The 20,205-nt window shown below is 39.0% G+C and overlaps 1 protein-coding gene across 1 annotated transcript in view; it reads right to left on the bottom strand.

Annotated features, from left to right (window-relative positions):
• The window catches only part of LOC121511681 (regulator of G-protein signaling 8-like), a 45,776-nt gene extending 25,817 nt beyond the window's left edge, over positions 1–19,959 (bottom strand). The window contains exon 1 of the mRNA XM_041790431.1: positions 19,753–19,959. The gene's annotated coding sequence lies outside the window, so the exon portion shown is untranslated. The remainder of the gene's footprint in view (positions 1–19,752) is intronic.
• Positions 19,960–20,205: the final 246 nt, after the last annotated feature.

Raw genomic sequence — 20,205 nt, 5'->3', positions numbered from 1 at the left:
AAACGGCAACGGTGCTCAGACGTACACAAACACACCTCATGAATTTACAAGTATAGGCCACTTCCGTTGGATGTCCAATGGGAGACGCCCGCTGGGACTGGAGTATTAAGAATTAAAAATCTAGATCACGGAAGTTGTGTCTCTTTGTGTTTAAGGCGATGAACATCTTCTTTGATGTTACCTAACTTGGTGCAATGCAGGTTTTCAGATTTGCCTCCATGTCCTCGATTCTGGATGCTGACAGAAGACACCCTGCAGAGCTATGTGGAATTGAGCTGCGGTGAAGTGATTATGAAACAAGATTTGTACAACAATGAGGAATTGGCTTGATCTATAGACGGAAAGCATCCTCTTCTCAAAGAAAATACTCTGCACAGTTTCTCAGGTTATCCATTAATCATATATGTCATACTACTAGTATGGATATATTTTTACTGTACTACACTCAGCATGCTCAAGTATGCATGGATGCTCAAGTACTTTCAGGCATCTGCACTGATGTTGACGTAAATACGTGTCTCTGCTCCACGTCATCTCTAAGTTAAAAGCAGAACATCTCAAGAACAAGTCAAACTCCTGCTGCTCTTTCTGCCAGAGTGAAAGTAAAAATAGGGGACTGTCAAGTGGAATACAGGACTTTTGCTGTGGTCACGTTTTTGCCCCACTTGTGAAACTTTCTTTTCATGCACGTCATAGTTTTTTTATATAGCAATGTGGGGTTCAAATATATCCCCTAAAAACTTATGCTGACGTCAGAAACGGTGACAAAAAGGACAAAAATATCATTCTCATAGCACTGATTTACTTTCAACACATGCTAAATAGCTGACAATGATTGATTTGCTCTGCTGGAAATAGGTTCTGTAGTGTACAGAGAGAAGCAATTCCACACTTTTTCACTTCTTGCTTTTTATGAGAAAATCCTGAGGGATCAACATGGCTCTCATTCCACTAAGACTGACATTGAGTTCCACCTTGCATACAGTTGACCCAGCTTTATATAGAGACTGTACAACCAGTCCTAAGGTAAGAAAATGACCTCAGAACTTTTAAACTGGTAATTCTATTTGTTCAAATGTAACTCAAAGACAGAGGAAAATACTCCTACCCAGTGTCTTACTTTGTGCTGATATGTTTATTGAAGCTTGTTTTAGTCTGACCAATATTCATCAGCAGGGGCGTAGCTAGGGATTTTGGATCCCCAGAAAAAAATTTTTTAATTTGTATGTTAACATTTTTTGCTGGAGCTGGAAAAATGCAAACAAAATATGTTGCATTTGCATTAAAATGTTCCAGCTTCTGCGGCCCTGAACAGGATAAGCGGTATAGAAAATGAATAGATGGATCAATCAAATCCTTCCTATGTCTGAGTCTTCACCATTGTCACTGGACCTGCTTTTATGCAGTCTCATTTTCTCTGCAGAAGTCTCTCACATATCTTTAATTAATTGTAATTCATGAACTTGTTATTGAATCAACTCTCTGTCAGCTTCTCTTCCTGCTTTTTTCACACTTCCTCAAGCAGTCCACCTTTCTTATCCCTGCAGAAACAGTGACTTGCATGTGGTGCTCCTCTTTGTGCTACTTCTTGGATTTTCTGTGCTAACATGCGTCCAAAAAACAAATTTAAAGGGAACCATCAAAATCCTTAAAGGTCTATGTCTCTTTAAGTTATTGGATTTGTGGTTGGGATAAAAGTATTAAACGATGAAAATCAGTAGTTATTTTATTTTCTTTGACAACAGACAAATCAAAATTGAAAAATTAGGTGGTTTTATTTTCATGGTCAAAGCCAAATGAGCCCATATTCATTTTGTATTTTGAAGAAGAGAAAAGGAAAATAACTAGACGATAGAGGGTCTCAGGGTATGAAATATAACTCTTTGTCTCTGCCCTCTTGTTATTTTTAAGTGGAAAAGAAAAAAAATTAAACTGTTTTTGTTGCTTTAATTAGTAAAATGGATTTTTAGGTTTAAATTAATATGCAAAAATTGCTCAAATTTAGGATTGACCATGTCTTTGCTACCCCAACCCCCCCCTTTTCCTGCCTCATGGGTGCCCTTGGGTGGCTATACTCTATGGAAATATGTAATGTAAAATATGTGACTGCATAAATAAGCCTTTAAAGTGGCTGACCTATTTCAACAAAGCTCCAGCCTGTTGGTACTAGTAGTGTCATAGTTAGTGAAATGGAGACCACCTAAGTGCAGCAAATGCTATCAAATGACTGTAGTACAAAGACACCTGTGTCTGGAAGGTCCAGTCACTGGTTAATCAGTATTCCTGGCTACCATTACACCATAAAAACAAAAGAACACTCCAAGAAACTTTTGAAAAGAATAAATCAGGGGTTGATGCAAAAAAAAAAAATAAATAAATAAAAAAAAAATTCCAAGGTACTGAACATCCCCAGAGTTCAGTTACATTCATCATCAAAAAATGGAAGGAATATGACGCGTTTAATCTGCCTTGACCAGAATCTTTACAAACAGTGATCTAGTGAGAGAGGTCACCAAGACACCTATGACTACTCTGAAGGAGTGACAAGCTTCAGCAGCTGAGATGGGAGAGACTGCATTCAAGAACTGTTGCCCATGTTCTTCATCAGTCAAAGCTTTGTGTGAGAGTGGCAAAAAGAAAGCCATTGTTGAAGAAAACTTGGTAAATCGTGTCTAGAGTTCACTAAAAGGCATGCTGGAGACTCCAAAGTTCTTTGAACCAAAATGGTGCCTTTTGGGCATCAGTAAAGACGTTAAGTTTGTGTACATCACCACAACCACACCATCCCCACTGTGAAGCAGTGGTGGTGGCAGCATCATACTGTTGGGATGCTTCTCGACAGCTGGCCCTTGAAGGTTTTCAAAGGTAGAGGGTAAAATGAATGCAGCAATTTAGGGAAATCCTAAAGGACAATCTTATTCCGTCTGCATTTTCCAGCAAGACAATGAGCCAAAGCATACAGCGAAAGCTACACAGAAATGGTTTAAAGACAACAGGGTGAATGTTCTGGAGTGGCCGAGTCAAAGCCCAGACCTCAATCCAATAGAGAATTTGTGGCTGGACTTGAAAGGGCTGTTGCTCCAGGCAACCTGATGGGGCCTGAGTGGTTTAGAAACACAAAGGTAAAACATTCACACTGTTTAAGCATTGTATTCTGTATCCCTATGTATACCCTGCACAAGACCCAAGGGACTAAGACTATGCAGGTTGAGGAGGCTGGAATTGCATTAGAGGGTTGAACATGGGTGACTGAGCCCACTTCCTGTTAAAATTTTCTTCCTGGTTTATATGGGGCATAGGGTTAGTCATTTTTAAATTAATAAAGCTGCTTCAATGCTCAATTCTTCATATTGTAGCTTTAAATCTATTTAGTGGCAATTGCAGAAATTGGAAGAATCTACAAATACTCCACAAAAAAATGGTACAATAATCAAATTTCTCCAAGTTTCCTTGAATAGGTCAGCAATACAACAACATGAAGAAAAGTGATCAGCTTTTTTTGTGACAGTTTCAGTACATTCTCAAGTGTGATAGTACAGAAACAGAAGACAAAGTACAGCAGTAATTGTACTGGAGGTCTCCCACATTCTGGTGCAAGCAGTGCCAACTGTTTTAAAATATTATCACATTCATAATCTAGTGTTCACTCCATTCATTCAAAGTCTGTTTTCACAGTGTTCAAGCTCATTTAGATGCTCCGTGACTCAGACTGCCTGAGCCGTTCACGTTTGCCAAGTCCGGGCTCGTCTCTTTCCTCTCTGCAGCTGAGTTTGTCAGATTTGGGTCTTTAGTCACAGAAACACAACTGTGGTCTTGCACTTGTGTTTTTTTTTGTGTGTATTTGTGTGTACCAGTCCTGCAGAGCGGAAGCTAAACTGCCTACAGGAGTATGTCAGACCATCTGATGTGTTGCCACCGTTGGAGGCAACAAAGGGAGGATTCATGACTTATTTCTGTCTATCTTACATGTCTGCTGCACTCAGATGGCTCAGGTGGGTTTCAGGACAACACTTCAAAATGCACTCTGTCCTGAGGAGACACTAGCTGCTACTCCCAACTTAGAAAAACCTGCAGGTGCAGAAACAACTTCTCATTCTCTTGCTTTGTTCTGCATGTGTGATTTTTTCTGACTGTGTCTTGCCAGCACACTCAATAGGACAAGTGAATATTGGCAGAGGTGCAAACAATGTGCCCCTTTTTAGAGTAGATTAATAATAAATAGTTTTAGAGTGCTTTGGGTGTTTTCTTTGTGTCAGATGACACTGAAAACTGCTGTGTACTTTATGCAGAATGCTGTGCATGTTTCAAGGGCAGCTCAAAAAAAGCTTCTGGGAACACAGAGTAGAGATTAGGATAAACTGAAAAAAGGCTGAATGTCAGATAAATCTGGCACATGTACAGAGATCATAAGCCTTGCATTCATATTCTCATATTGCAACCCAATCTCAGTGGTTTGCAAAATACTCATGACAGTGATTTCTGGATAATTTGAAGATATCTCTCAGAGAACATAACATTTGCTCAAAGACACACTTTAAATACCCAGTTTTTTTATCATCCAAAAATGTGGCTGCATATTGCATGCAAAGATGAAAATGTGGTATAAAAATCAGCATCAAATGATAAGACATGCATGTGCAGTCGTTACCATCATCCTTGCGTGATTGAAACAGCAGCCACTTTGCTGTTCACAACATGCTGTGATACACTGCAACGCAAACTAGACTGGCAGAGGTAGGCAACACTTTTTAGCAGCTTTTCTCCTTCATAAGGTCTTAATCTTGCATTTGAAGAAAATCTGGGGTCTGTGCAGTAAAACAAAGCTTAAGGAGTGCTGGTTTAATTGGTTGCCTCCTCATTTAAAGACAACTGACCAAGGGAGGTAAAACTCAGACTGTGACTCTGGGTGCAGTCACACTTGTATTGTGCTGAAGTTAGGGGTGTAACAGTACAGAAAAATTTGGTTCAGTACATACTTCGGTTTTGAAGTCACGGTTCGGTACGTTTTCGGTACGATGATTGAAGCAGACAAATAAAATGTAATTTTAATTCTTTAATTAAATTGTATTAAAATAAATAGGCTGAATAAATTACATTTAAATTATAAATGATGCTGTGACCTCCCTCCAAAAGTTCTTCAATGATTAAAAATATTAATAAATAAATAAATAAATACATTTTTGAATAACTAGGTTATTTTCATTGATATATTGACATATTTATGCCCATTCTTTAAACATTAAAATTTCCTAGCTAACTTGAACACATCATCACACAACAGCAAGTGAGCTTGTTAAGTATGGAAATTAGCATCAAGTTTTTTTTTTTGCCGATTTCAACACGGACTTCACCACTGGATTACTTTTTAACCAACCACCGAACCATGACGGCTGTACCATGACTGTACGGGATGAATACAAATACTGTTACACCCCTAGCTGGAGTGTGCTTGTCCTCTCTCCCTTGCCCCCGCAGGCCTTCACTTATACTGCGCAAGGCCCAACTTTGGATAAACAATCACATAATAATATAACACATGTAGTTTAAAAGACACATAATCTCAGAGTCAGCACAATGGAGAAACTTTACACCATTTCTGGCTTAATTTGAGTTATTCTAGTTATGGATTTCCCTCCAACACTCTGCTATTGTTTACAATGATAGTCAAGAGGAAGCTGCCTTAGTGATGATCCAGTCTGTCTGCACTGCATGTCAGTGCTTGTGGGCTTGCACGAACAGTCATACCATGCTGAAGCCTGACCTTTTCCATCCATGCTAGGCTAGGGTCAAGGGAGTCATTCTTGGGTTCTGTAGTCAGTAATGCTGCACAATTAATCTAACTGCAATCATAATGTCAGGCTATGTCATTACATAATTGCCTAAATAGCTGCAGTTATTTCTGTATAAAGTAGTATTTGATAACCTTGTAAGGCAGAGGGATACGGCCATTTCCATGTTTCTCACTGGCGAATCCATCTTGCAAAGCTCCTGTCTATCTGTTAGGGCCTGGTTAGAAAATGACAGGACCAACAAGCATTGAGGGGCAGTGCCTTTGGGCGCGACAGAGTCATGACGTACGCAAGCAGCAACAAGACACCGGTGCAGATGTGGTAGGAGACATTAGTGTGGTTCCTGTTAAAGTGTCAGTTTTATTAGAACTTGAAGACATTTCTTCGTCAAAAGAACAAAGAACAGCATTGACTTGTTTTCTTTTCAAAAATGACAAAAGTCGTGTACTGACATGTCTACAGTCGCCATGGTTCGTGTTATGCTGTTCTCTTTGGAGTTTATTCCTCAATAGCTGCACACGCATACCTCGGTAGCAGCTACGACGTCGCGTGATCTGTTGCTCTGATTGGCCCATAAAGATGTGACGGACAGAACATTCATCCAATCACCCACTGAGTTTTTTTTTCAAAGGCTCTGCCCTTTCCCGAACGCTATATATCGAAGGTTTTCCAGATGGATGTGTCAAACAAATCCATCTAGCATGTCAGGTTAAGTAGCCTATTTGAAAAGTCTACAAAAATGCCTGCAGAAAGGCATTCAAGTTTAAGATAGTGCAACTGTATGATCCTTTTGTAGAAGTACCTTCAAAAAAGAAAAAGCCTTTATTTTTGTCAAATATTAAGTTATTTTAAAAGCAGTACTGTTAAACTTCAGGTTTTGCTTTTTTTCACACTACAAGACTTTCTTTATTCTCCCAATGTCCTTTACAACTAAGCAAGTAGATTCAAAATAACATATATGTATTTTTTGCAATCAAAATGCAAATAGCAGTATTGTGCAGTATCATCATAATTACATATGATTACCAAATTCTTGCAATAGAAATGAAAAGAGTAACGCTGGAGGTCAATTTCAGCAATATTTTTTTGTGGGAGTGGCTTGGAAAAGTCTTGACTGCAGTTTATATGATGACAAATATTCAAGATTTTATGGTACTTTAAATGGATTTGTATCCATTTTCACTGACCTTAATCGTTTTTAACTCTTCATGAAGGCGAACCTTACTGGCCAGATAGACTGTACCACCTCTATCTCACATCCATTTGGGCAAGAGCCCACTGAAAGTGTTAGGGACAGGCAGACGCTTTGAAAAGAGAGGACTGAGGCTTTGCAGGATCTGCCTGATAACCAACATGGAACCTGGCCAATCCATTGGCTTTGCAAGGTCATGCAAAGGTAATTTGCATTTGCATTCTTAAAAAAGCTCCTCCTTCAGATGACATTCTGATAACAACAGCTTTCACACAGATCTGCAGAACAACCCAACAACAATACTGTCATATACAACTGCAAAATGTCTCTTAGTGGCTTTCTGAGTTTTTGTGGCAAATTCATAAAACTTCACTTTTATTCAAGTCATCTGTTTACGTCAGTATGCCTCTTTATTTTATTGCATCTGTTTTGAATCAGTCTGCAGGTCTATTTTCATAGAAGGGCTATTAACTTGATCCATTGACATTAAATAATAATGATTGAGATATCAGCACTGACAGCAGCTGATGAATTGAGTAATCAGATGCTATAAAAAGCAGCAGCTGTGAGTAATAGTCACACGTACAGCTATCCTGGCTCTGCAGGAAAACCTTGTTGATGTGGCAAAAGGCAGGTGAGAGAATCGTTATGCAAACAGGAGCTTTGGATCTTCTGTGGCCTATTTAGAACAAGATACTAAGTAAACAGAAATATTTTTGATCAAGAGAACACCAGTTCTTTAGTAAATTCTGAATTTGTGTCCTTCAGTGCTCCTGAGTTTTATGAATCTGGTCTGTATCATTTCTCAAAATAAATTTGGTACTTATAATAAGGAGATAGATGTACTTTCAGATATATATGGTGACTCTCTATAAAACATGCTAGTTTAAATGTTACTAAGGTCAGAAAAAAATGCATTTATATTGAAAAAAATCATGCTAATTGTTTGCATTTCCACAGGTTGGGAACTAATGCTCTGATTTATAATTTCAGACAGAGCTTTGATAGCCAACATTTACCAGTCTTTGGCGTGTTTCACAGACTGATGTCCAGCAGATATTTTACATAATATGTGTATTATAAATTACGCATTATATATTGTGTTACCATGAAGATATGTTATCAATAGTCTTTAAGCATAAAAAAAAGTAATATTAACTCTTAATCCTTTCTACGACTCACTTCCTGTGCAGTGGCTGGGGTTGTTTATGTTCTTAAGTAGCACTGGCTAATTTAGGTGCGTGAATTTTCTCATGATCAAAGTGGATGATGTCAAACAAAGCTGGGGAAGTTCAGAGCAACTAAAAATGTTGCAGGGAATTCATCAGTATGGATTTTGAATCAGGCATTAATGCATGTAATAAAGAAGTTGAAACAAAGGGAACTGCAGCTAGCTGAGTACAGCAGCAGCCAGGTCAGAGACAGGCCTGGGTCGTGCAGAAAGGACCAATGGTGAAAGCACCATCTCACTTCCCCGAAGCTGGGTGATCATGCTCGGGGCATCCTGGCCAAGCAGCAGCAGTGTTGGAAGAGCTATTGACAAGAGGAGGACTCTACTAAACCATCTACAGTGGATGTTTTTATCTTTCTTCAGGACTACTACAAATAAACCACAATGGTTGGATTTTACTGTTCAAGCAGAGGTTACAGTTGAGCTCATCAGTATGAGGACTACAACATGATGTTATAACAGAGTGATGTCTAGTTGACGGAGCACTGGTTAGCAAAACTGGGTCTGGGTTGTCCCTTTGTCTTCCAACATGACAATCCTTCCAGCCCTTTTGAACCCCAGTACAGCTTCAGCTGGTTGATTTTAATAAGGCATAGTCTTTATTATAGTATTAATGATTAACACTGGTCTATTTTAATAGGTCACAACAGAGAGTGAGGTCTAGACCTACTCTCTTTGCAAAGCATCTTTAAATAACATACCCTATACAAAAAAAGATGCTAATGTGAAATTAAATGCTTAAATTGTTTTTTTTGCTTTCTACTGACAGCTGTTATTGATATGTCCTAGTTTTGTGGTATCACATATTTTGTTCAATTCATATGCAACTCTTATTTAAAGAATCACATCAGGATGTAAAATTTTCCCATGGTGAGTCATCCTTTCTCCTTTTCATCGTGATTTATAACCCTCTGGTACTCCGGTCCCCGGAGACCACCCTCTGTTTTCACCTGAGCACATTTGTCACTTCTAACAGTCTGGTAGGTTAACCGGGGAAAAGGCTGCTGGGGGGCTTTTCAGTATGTGACGCTCCGGTTCTATTTTCATCCACATTCTTCCCAGTAAGGTACACTCACATATTGTTAGATTAATATCGCTCAGGCCCACCTCTACCTATTAATTTTCTGTCAACTTAATCTGTATCCAGTTCACCCGCTCAGCAGCTTATACTTTAATCCACAAAAGAATAAAAATGCACAGTGCAGGCCTCACAGGGACATGGTACATTATCTATCAGTGCAGCCTGTTTGGTAACCGTGCATTCTATTAATATTACTATGTCCTATAATTTAATCCTCTCTCCACAGAGGTACACTCATGTTCTTTTGCATTCATGCCACCTTGAAATATAATCAAACATATGCAACACCTTATATCCACTGTGATTTCAAAATAAGTTGAATAAGAATTCTATAACCATGTGTAGTATCATATGAAGATGCAACGCACATCAGTGTTGCTCACATCTGCAGAGGAAAAGAGGTAAAGTTGGAGTTAGGAGGTATTGTGAGAAGTATTGACCTTACTATGTAACCAAAAGAAGTGTCTTTATGCTTTTTCTTGGGAAATTATTTACTTTTTTTATCGCTAGCATTGTATCTATTAATGTAAAACATAAAAAGCACTTTGTTTTGGGGTATCTCCTGTAGGAAAAAAAGTTTAAACTGCCTTCTTCTCTGTTTTGCTTTTTAGAACAAACAAAACTCTCATTATTCTGGCATTTAGCAAGAAGTAGTTTTAGTGAGCGTGCAGATAGTTGAATGGTTTAAAGCACGCACCATGTACACGGGCGGCCTGGGTTCGACTCTGGCCTGGGTTCAAATCTGGCCTGTGGCCCTTAACCGCATGTCTTTCTCCACTCTCTTCCCTGTTTCCGAGTCTATCTACTGTCCTCCTCTATCTAATAAAGGCATGAAAAGGCCCAAAAATAAATAAAAAATAAAGTAGTTTTGGTAATGTTAACTGGCCTAAAGTTTAGTCTGATTTCATGTCAGACAGTGAATGCAATATACATACTGTATGCTTGTAAGTGTGCATGGATCTACTGTATACTATGTGCATGTCTATCTATATAAATGTATTTTATGACTATATAGTGTAATGGGTATAAACGGTCAAATCTGAGTGATCGGACATCGGCTTTTCTGGGTTGTGGAGTTTGCATGTTCTCCCTGTGTATGCATGGGTACTCTCTGGCTTCCTCCCAGCACCAAAAACATGCCCATTAGGTAAACTGGCAACTCTAAATTGGCCTTGGGTGTGAATGTGAGCATGCTTGGTTGTCTGTCTCTATATGTCAGCCGATTGACTGGCATCAGTCAACGGTGTACCCCCGTCTCTTACCCAATGTCCGCTGGGATAAGCTCTTTTTCCATCCTTTTCATGCTCATTAATTCTGCATTATGGTACATGGTTTTGCATTTTCCACACCTACACCACCAGGTAACTCTCCGGGATCTCTCCTGCTCTGAACTATCAAATGAAGTTTCTCTGCTCTCTCTTTGAGCCAGCTGACTCTCCATCTGCAAAAGTGCTTCTTCGATGTGCTGTGGTTCATACAAACATCCTCTCGTATCCACAGTAAACGGCACATCATCACCACTCGAGTCGAAATTGCGCATATTACGTTTGTTTTAGCTTGGTGTTCTGTTATTATCCCTGTAGAAGCCCACAGACCCACACAGCTGATCAGAAGATAACAGTGTGCAAAGGCAGAAGGATACAAAATGCCGAAAGCTGCATTGTATATTAGTGCCTGACACAGAGGGGTTTAGGGGAGAAGTGAAGTGCTTTGTATGTTTTTGACATAGCGTACAGGCGAGCCAACGTATTTTCTTGGCCCATTTTTACGTAAAACTCACTCAAATAAGCAGATAGAACGTTCCCGTTTATAGCCACTATGTCGCGGATCTCTCTGAGCTTGCAATAAACCACAGCAACAACTTTCACAGAAGTCACTGGAGGCCAATGCCATTACTACAGCCTCATATGACCCATCTTCTAAAAACCTGAAATATCCCTTTAAGTTCTTTGCACATTGGGTCTGTTATTTTTGGATGGCTTTTTTTTTTTTTCTCACATCCGTGAAGTAGGACAGACAGTGAGCAACTTTCTAATTCAGTCTCTGTTATGACCTGCGAGTAGACTACACACATATGCCCTCATCTCTTATATTTCCATGCTTGATATCCACGTAATACACCAGCAAACTACGGTAATTAAAGTGAGGTTTCGTCGTGAGAGAGGGAGACAGGTGAGGGGCCAGGCAGTGGGAGTGAGTGAGAAAGAGAGAAGCAGGCACTGATGTGAATCATCAATCACCCATTTAAATTACTTGGACTATTTTTTGCACAATATAAAACCTGTTCTGACAAAAAAAAAAGAAAAAGAAAAAAGACAGAAGAAAATTTTGGTGCAAGTGTGCAAACGTGATTAGAACAACATGATCTCAATTTCCTTTTTAACGGACGAAAATTTCAGATGAAAAAAAAACGGACTCAGTGTGCAAATGAGAAATGGCTCATTGTTCACTTTTCTTTTTTAAAACCAAATCAAATAATGAAAATACTGTTCATTTTCTAGTTTTCATTTCTGAAACGAAATAAAAAAAACAGGAAATGATGCGTCTTTTTGACTTTTGCTATTTATGTTGGCATCAAAGAATGTGAACTGAAAAAAAAAAACAGCTGTAAGCAGTCAGCTTGATTGCAATATAGATTTGCATAACCTGGTGCAGGTGTTGTGCTCAGAAAAGCATCCTGAGAATCACATGTCCATCACTGAGGAGTTCACGCTTCCTGGAATGAATGAACACAAATGCCGGCACCGAGTTAGGGCGCACTCACTTTAGGCAATCTATACTGTGCCTGGGTACGTTTGAGCCTAAAATGCCAGTACATTTGACCAGCATGAGTACACTCGCCTGTGCTTGGACGCAGCATGCTTCCCTGGCTCCAGCATGGAAGGACAAGGTGGACCAAGGCATGGCACAAATGCAAATGAAGGAGCACAAGTGCGGGAATGTGTCTTAACTTGGTGACAATGTTTGTGTTCCATATATCATTCCAGGAAGCGTGAACTCCTCAGCGATGGGCATGTGATTCTCTGGATGCTTTTCTGAGCACAACACCTGCACCAGGTTATGCAAATTATTACTGAAACCATACTAACTGCTTACACCCGTTTTTTCATATTACATTCTCTGATCCCAACATTAATAGCAAAGTCAGTTAGACGCATCATTTCTTGTTTATTTGATTTTGTTTCAGAAATTAAAACAAGAAAATGAACCATTTTTTTCATTGTTTGTTATTCAATTCAATCAAAATCAATCAAATATTAAATGAACAAATTATACACGGATTGTTTGGCTCTTGATGTTGTGCTCCCTTTCTGTCACTTCACACAAATCCAAAAGCTGACTGAACACGAAGCTCTCTCCACTTTTTCTCACTTGAGGAGTAAAAGGGAGATCATCCAAGGCTACTGAAACTTTAACTGAATGTTTGACTCACAGCTCTGTCAGATTACACTCAAGAAAAAGCAGTTGTCACTGGCTGGATGGAGCTATTAAAAGCCCGTGTGTTGGCGGTGTTCAGGATGATAAGGGCACACCATCGACTTGCGATAGCTTCTGAAGGGACAGTTTGCCCAGTGATAAAATTAGAGCTTGCCATCCATTGTGGACTAAATCTGAGTATGATTGAATGTGAGCAGACTGAATGGGTGTATGGTGCAGCTGAATTTCTATTTGAGGCTGTTTTTGGAGAGTAAGTATCATGCAGACTGGCAAATGCTAAATTTGGCCTTACTCTTACTTAACAGAGGGGACAAACATGCAAACACTTAACACACATTTGAGCTATAGAAAGGTATGGGAGCCTGGAGGCATTTGATAAATTCTGAGCCAGAAAAATGGCTGCCATGTGTTTGTAAAGACTGTTGACCATATGGAAATGGATTAGCCAATAGGAAACCCTGAACCTGTCATGTACAGTCCTCAGAGGTGTATTTTATCAAAACCTGTGCTTTCTAGTCCCATGCTTTTACCACAGAGTGAATGCCTGTCTGTTATCACTCATCCTGCCTTTAGCCATTTATGTAATCGCTTCGTTCCAGGGATTTATTTTGCATTGCAGAAAGCAGATCGGCTCCTGGGCCTGTGGCTCCGTCTACTGAAAGCATTTCTCCAGAGGAGGATTTGAAACGCTGTTGTCATATGCATGTATGGAGCGCACACTGACTTGTATTATTGGGCTGCAGCAGTGCATTCGCTCGCTTTCTTCACTCACCACATGTTGTGACAATTCTGCTGCACACTGTGACAACACATCCTTAAATCAATTAGCTCGCTAACAGTCTACATCATCATGTGTTTGCTCCTGTGTTTGCTGAATGCCTTTGTTTTAGTCTTGGTTACTAAAACACAGAGCCTAGCCTGGACACAAAGCCTGTTCAATAGCGGAGATTATGCAAATCAAACATCCTGACAGGGACGGATTTAAGGAGGTTAATCAATATGATTCATGTGATGCTGTATCATTTACTAATAAAGATTAAGTTGCCAAGGCTCTAATGATAACAGACAAAATGTTATTGTCAGATTTCCTTTTAGTAGACACTGTATTTTTAGTTTAATTCATGTTTTTTATTTCCACCTTTTTGATTTAGATTGTACTGAAGAGGTCTGGGTCAGTGGACAGACATAGTCTTGCTAATCTATCACATATAATTATAATTCTGTCAAATATCTGTGTTAGGGCTCAGCCAACCAGGTAAAATTGAATTAAATGAGGCACCTGGACTTGTGGATGGTTCTTTTAAACCTGGTACACACTAAACCAGTGGTTCTCTCACCGGAGATCTTTAATGAGTACTACCCCTTACAAGAATTTCTACTCTAGATCTAAATTGAGTCCCTACTTCCTGCAGTTGAAAAAGCACACAGCTTCTCTAAATGTTCCTAGTTCCTGGAGAAAGTTCCTGCTGCCAAAATGCACTAATAAGTGCATTCAGAAACTTATGCAATTGTGTCTGATTGCTAAAAAATACAAACCTCACCTCCAAACAGCAGTGTTTATTCAAGTGTCTCGTCAAAACCTAAGTATCTCTTTCTTGAAGCATAATTCAAACACATCATCATGATGTTTATTTTACCTTCACCTAATTTGATTTACAATGCTGATATGCTTAATACTGTTTGTTGGCAGTTTAGTTATGTAATGACTTATAATAACACCTTTAATACCTTGCACACAAAGTCACAGACAGAAATGGACTGTTTGCAAACTGAAAGAATGGAAGCAGACAATGATGTTGACATGACGACATGAAGATGAAAAGTTGCATGTAGTAGTATCCACCAACTAGCAAGAATCTTCTTACCCTTGTAGTGTTTATTTTTTTACATTCATTGTGTTTTCTAGAATATAAAAAGTACTTTTAACACCAATATATTTTGAATTTCTTTTACATGTGGTGTAAATTTGAGGCATTTTGATAACTTTGATATTGACACAGTGCAATGCACTTTTTGTACTTAGCCCCTGCAAATTGTTTGATAACTTTTTAACCGTAAATGGTAGACTCAAACTTGTTATTTCCTATGAAAGCTCTCTGTTGTGCCTTTCTTATTATGCCCTCCATGCATTCATAGCTCTTACAGAACATTTACTTGTGAGTCCAGAACTTGCCTGACTTTCCAGGGTCTCTGAGGATGTTATTGCCATATCAAATAAAAAGTAACACACAGTTTATTAAAAGGTTAATAACTTTTGAACCATAAGTCACAGACATTACTCTTTCTTTCCTCTGAAAGCTGACCTTTTTGCTGTCTTTTGCAAGTCTTGATGTCTCTTTAGCCTTAAAGGATGCTGTTCTAGTGGGCCCGGAACTTCAGTGAGTTTTCAGGGTCTTTAAAGATGAAATTCATTGTTAGATCCAATCATCAGTGTATTTTATCCATTCTTCATCATTTACTGTGGCTTTCTGCCATGGAAATTGCCACATAGTTTACGCACAATGCATTGTGGGAGGGGCTGTTGACCAATGGCAAGCTGTTACATCTGTACTGCTTTGAGGAATGGCACAAATTAACAGCAAAAAAGCGGATGGACATTTTTGTATATATGGATTGATAACCGTTAGTCCCAGAATGTTTATTTTTTCACTGTTTTGTAAAAAAAAAAAAAAACATGGGAGGATGGGAGAATTCTGTGCAAAGAAAAGTCTTAATCATTAATGTTTACTGCGTGTTATCAATAGAAATCTTTGAGTCTTAAATTCTGATTTGTTGTTTTTGTCTTTAGAGACCTACAATTTATCTTTTAATTTCAAGTGACATTACTGTTTAAATATATTTTTAAAGCCAAGATTATCCTGATAAAAAGGATGTTTAGAGCTCGACTGTTCACCACAGGGTCGATGCACAAGCTTTTTAAGACAAAAAGTCCAGATAAGACATGATGGGGAAAAAACAGCTGTGCAGGACTAAGGGTTAATAGATACTGTCATCTACATTGAATGGATCAACACTGCAAAATTTCTCTAAGACTGAAGGCATTTCACTCAGAGTGGAGTTAGAAGTTACAGGGGTGATAGTATTCCAGCACCGTGCCGGATTTCCAGCGTGGCGGCGTTTGACTGCCGTGAAAAAAACAAACACTTTTGGGAGCTTGTTTATGTGGGACAGCCTGACGTCAAGTCAATAAAGATAACTGACACTGTCCATCAACCACACTTGGCCTACTAGCCAATCAGAAGTACAGTGGAGGCGGGTCTCGCAGAAGACAATGCTTAGGTTGATTTCCTGCTCTGCCGTTCAGTGAATCTACCACTGATGAATCCCTACTGGTGTTGCCAACGTAGCTACTTTGTCGCTATATTTAGCGAGTTTTCAGACCCCTATAGCGACTCTTTTTTACAAAAGCGACTAGCGACAAATCTAGCGACTTTTTCTGGTATTACTGGAGACTTTTGGAGACTCTGACGTGAAAGCACACATCGTTGTTGCTCCATGGGTGCTGGCGTGCGGCCCCTCCCTGTCCAACAGCACTCACAGGCAGCCTAATCCTTGTGTAGCGTCCCCCTCAGCTGCAGTCGTAGCAGGAGATCCTCACGCCTCCATGTCCAGACTGCAAATTAACCGCGCTGTGAAGGCCCCAAAACTGTTTTTTCTACTGACTCTTTTTGGTCAATTTAAAATTGTTAATGAAGACTTTATATATAAATATATATACAAACATTTTATAAGTGGTGTGGTCAAAAATGTTAATATTTCACTGGGATTTGGTGTAGGCTTTTAAGTGGACCATAAGGTTTTAAACTAAACCAAACATAAGACAACTAAACTTCTAAGAAAAACAAAACAGTAAATAGAATAATAAACTAAAAATAAAATACTGAAGTAACTCTGCCAGAGAATCTCTAAAGTCATTTTTGCCTGTCCCAAGCCAAGATAAAGGAGGAGGGTTGGAATTGTGACTTAAAAAAAACAAGAATCAACAGAAGCCCGTTCATTTGTAGTTCTACACATATTAAAGTTCTTTTAACTCACTTTTTTCTCTCTCATGACATTTTTCCTCTCCTGCAGTGTCCATTACAATTAAATGCATACTGTTGATTATGCAAATTAGGCGGTTACGTCATTTAGCGACCATTAACTTTTACTATATTGCAGTCAGATTTTTGCTGCCCCCTTGGCATGGAATACTCTCCAGACTGAATTGAAACTTTCCGAATTCATCTCACTGGAAAACTTTCGCTCTGTCTTAAATGATAGACAACGCGAGTCCATGGAACAGTGCTTGTGTTTCTAAATTGTTACTGTGACCACTATCCTTGCACTTTAAAATGTGATGTAGCTCCAATTCTTATTGTTGTCGTGTTAACTCATTGTGTATTATCTGTCTCTTGAATATGTATTATTTATTATGATGTGTGCTGTTGACCTCTTGGCCAGGTCACCCTTGTGAAAGAGATTTTGGTCTCAATGGGTTTTTTATCAGGTTAAATAAAGGTTAAATAAAGAAATAAAAAATAAAAAAAGATCCAGTATTTTTGTCAGTATTGGCCTTCCTATGTATACGTCCTCCACCCGGGAAAAAGTTCAGGCTCAGGATTTTTTTTCACAATCAGCCATGAAGTTAGAAAATCAACTCTGAAATGCACTGAAATACTGAAAATTCAACATGTCAGGTTTTGATGTGTACATTTAGATAGAGTTGTACAGGGGCTTGACTTTAATTGTGTATATAAAGCGCTTAAAAGTCCCTGTAAAGTTAAACCCAAACTTAACGTCTTTACAAACTAGATATGTTGGAATAAGGTTGTTGTAAACGTGAGAACACTGAGATCTGTGTGACTGAATTTTTAATTAATACCATTCTTGGCTTTGTTTTATTTAAACAGGGCAAATATCTGAGCCCATGACATCCCCGTCCCCCTGACGCTATATCGATATGAAATCGCTAGGCAGTTAAGCTCAACACAATCTGTTGTTAGCTGAGGTTACTGCTTTTATAGAAAGTTAACAGTCAGCTACATGCTGTGTTTTTGTTCATTGTGAGGTAAATTTCCCAAATCTATCAGCCGCGGTGGCATGCAGATCATTACAAGTATCATAACGGAAAGACTGTGCCAGAAAACAGTAAATTTAAACACTGACTTCTGTCACTCTGATCAAAAGCATTTTTCATAATCATAGAGGACTGTATTTCTGAGTGGGTGTGGCTTCAGCTCATCCAACCAACACGCCCACTCAATCCCAGGGCAGATTTGACTGCCTCATTTTTCATGATTTAGAAACCTAATTTAGACTGACTTACAGATGTTTTTCATGACTGAAATTTGGCATAGCATTTAATAACACAATGGCTGGTCATACAAAAACCTAAATAAAGATTATTTTTTTAATCCCTTTACAGGGACTTTAATGTTTCTTCCCATACAAAACCAAGCTGCGGTCTGTACTGGCTCACTGTGATTGTCTAAATGCTGCGACTGTTTCCTGATTTGTTTTTCTGTTAGTTTTTGATTTCTTTTAATAAGGTTTGGTAAACAGTGGATCTCAGTTGCCCTCCTCGGATGAATTGTCATCTGAATCTAAATGAACTCTAATAACCCCTACAACCTCTGTTCTTTGACTGCTGTATGTGACCACATGCTAAATACATAAATATGATGCATTGTTCCAGGATGCATGTATTTATTTAGCTTTTTTCCCATTGCATATATTTCTTAATCTGAAATCAGGAGATGTTACTCCGCATTGCTTTGTTTCGTTTTTTTTTTTTTTTTTTTTTTTAGTTTAATGTTCATTACACTGCAGACCTGGCAGCTATTACAGGTAATTTTAAACACAAAGATGGAACAAAAGTTAACTTTCACTACTGTCAGTTTAAAATAATAAACACAAGAAACCTAGAAATAGGCACCCATTTTTTTATGTTGAACTATGACCCCAAACCGAGGTATGAACAAAACCATGACCTCTGTAAACCATTACACCCCACACATAAACCACAGGGCGATAGGATTTGTGAACAAACACCAAGTTATCATGTATTTCTGATTCAAATGGACTGATAATGATCACTTCCTGATCAATTGAGGTATATCTGTTTACCTATAACTTTTTATTTATATTTGTTTGTTGTTGTTGTTGTTGTTTTTCTTAGTTATAAAATCAGATCCAATTCAAATGTCTAGGTGTGGATTTCTAAGGACATGTGGTTCCAGATGGGCCAGGGGCAATTAATGGGTGAAATAAGCCCAAAACTTTGACCTGGTCAACACTTCAAAGTCAAGGTTTTAATGTAAATATATGATCAAATACCGCCTTCAGGGAACAATTATAAGGATCTTATGCAAGCAATCTAGTACACTCATATAAATCCTCCTCCAAACTCCCGTAAAGCTCCTTGAATAACACTTTCTGTGGTAAGATGAGTAGGAGAGTAATTGACACTCTGATAGGGCAAGTGGGAATGAAGAGGTTGTGATGTGGCAGGGTCTGGATACACCTCAGCCTGAGGTGCCACTTGTGTGGGCTTCAAAGCTCTCCTCCATCTTTGATAGCCTTGATGAGTGACATTTACTGGACTGAAAAGCCCTCAGAGCTTTCAGCATGAAGAGAGAAAGGGGGGTGGGGGGAGGAGGGGTGTGTGAACTGATTTTCAATTGTGCAGACAGGAAATGGAATTGAAACATGCATGAATAAGAAAGCACTTGGTTAGAAATGCAGATCTGCAGCCACGTTAAATGTGCATAAACACCAATAAAATGTGCAGCATTTGGAGTATGCTTGTTTTTCTCAGCTGCTGCTCTTTGATTGCTGATTCCAATATAAGCCACATAAATATTAAATCATTTCATTAACGGTGTTTTGATTTAACAGAGAGCTTCCATTCAAGCAGCAGATAATAGCAATCACTCCTCTGAACCGTAAAGAATGACAAAGACCCTGCTAATGCTCAGAGCTACTGTCCACAGCAGAGTTACATAACACCTCCTCATTCAATAAATGAATATGGATCCTTTACCTTGAGTCCGGTGTGTACGAGAGCAGCTGGACTCTGCCTGATCTTCCCTTTTATCACTGCCTCTCTGCAACGTGCGTTTGGCAGACTGCAGCTCTCCTTTAGCCAACGTTGGTGTGTTGTTTTTTTTTTTTTTTTGAAGGAATCTGCACGGCTATCTGAAGATATCTAATGTTTCTGATGCCAGCGAGTGGGAGCTACACGCGGCATGCTCGGTGGTGTGAAATCGTGTAGGGGGAGAGAGAGCAGTTAGAGGGAGAGGCAGAAGGGGGGAGGAATCAAAGGGGGAAGAGAGCCTTTGTTTGCAAAGGGAACTCTCCAAGGACAACCGGAGCACATCTGTGGAGTGGAGTTGTGCTCCTTTATGATGCTGTGGGTGGAGGGGCAGGAACATACATGTGAAGTTGAAGGGGAGACGTACTATCTGTTTTTTTTTGTTTGTTTTTTTTTTCCATC

The sequence above is a fragment of the Cheilinus undulatus genome, linkage group 7 (genome assembly GCF_018320785.1).
Source record: "Cheilinus undulatus linkage group 7, ASM1832078v1, whole genome shotgun sequence".
In the NCBI taxonomy this organism is placed as follows: domain Eukaryota; kingdom Metazoa; phylum Chordata; class Actinopteri; order Labriformes; family Labridae; genus Cheilinus; species Cheilinus undulatus.
This window is presented reverse-complemented; position numbering and strand designations above follow the sequence as displayed.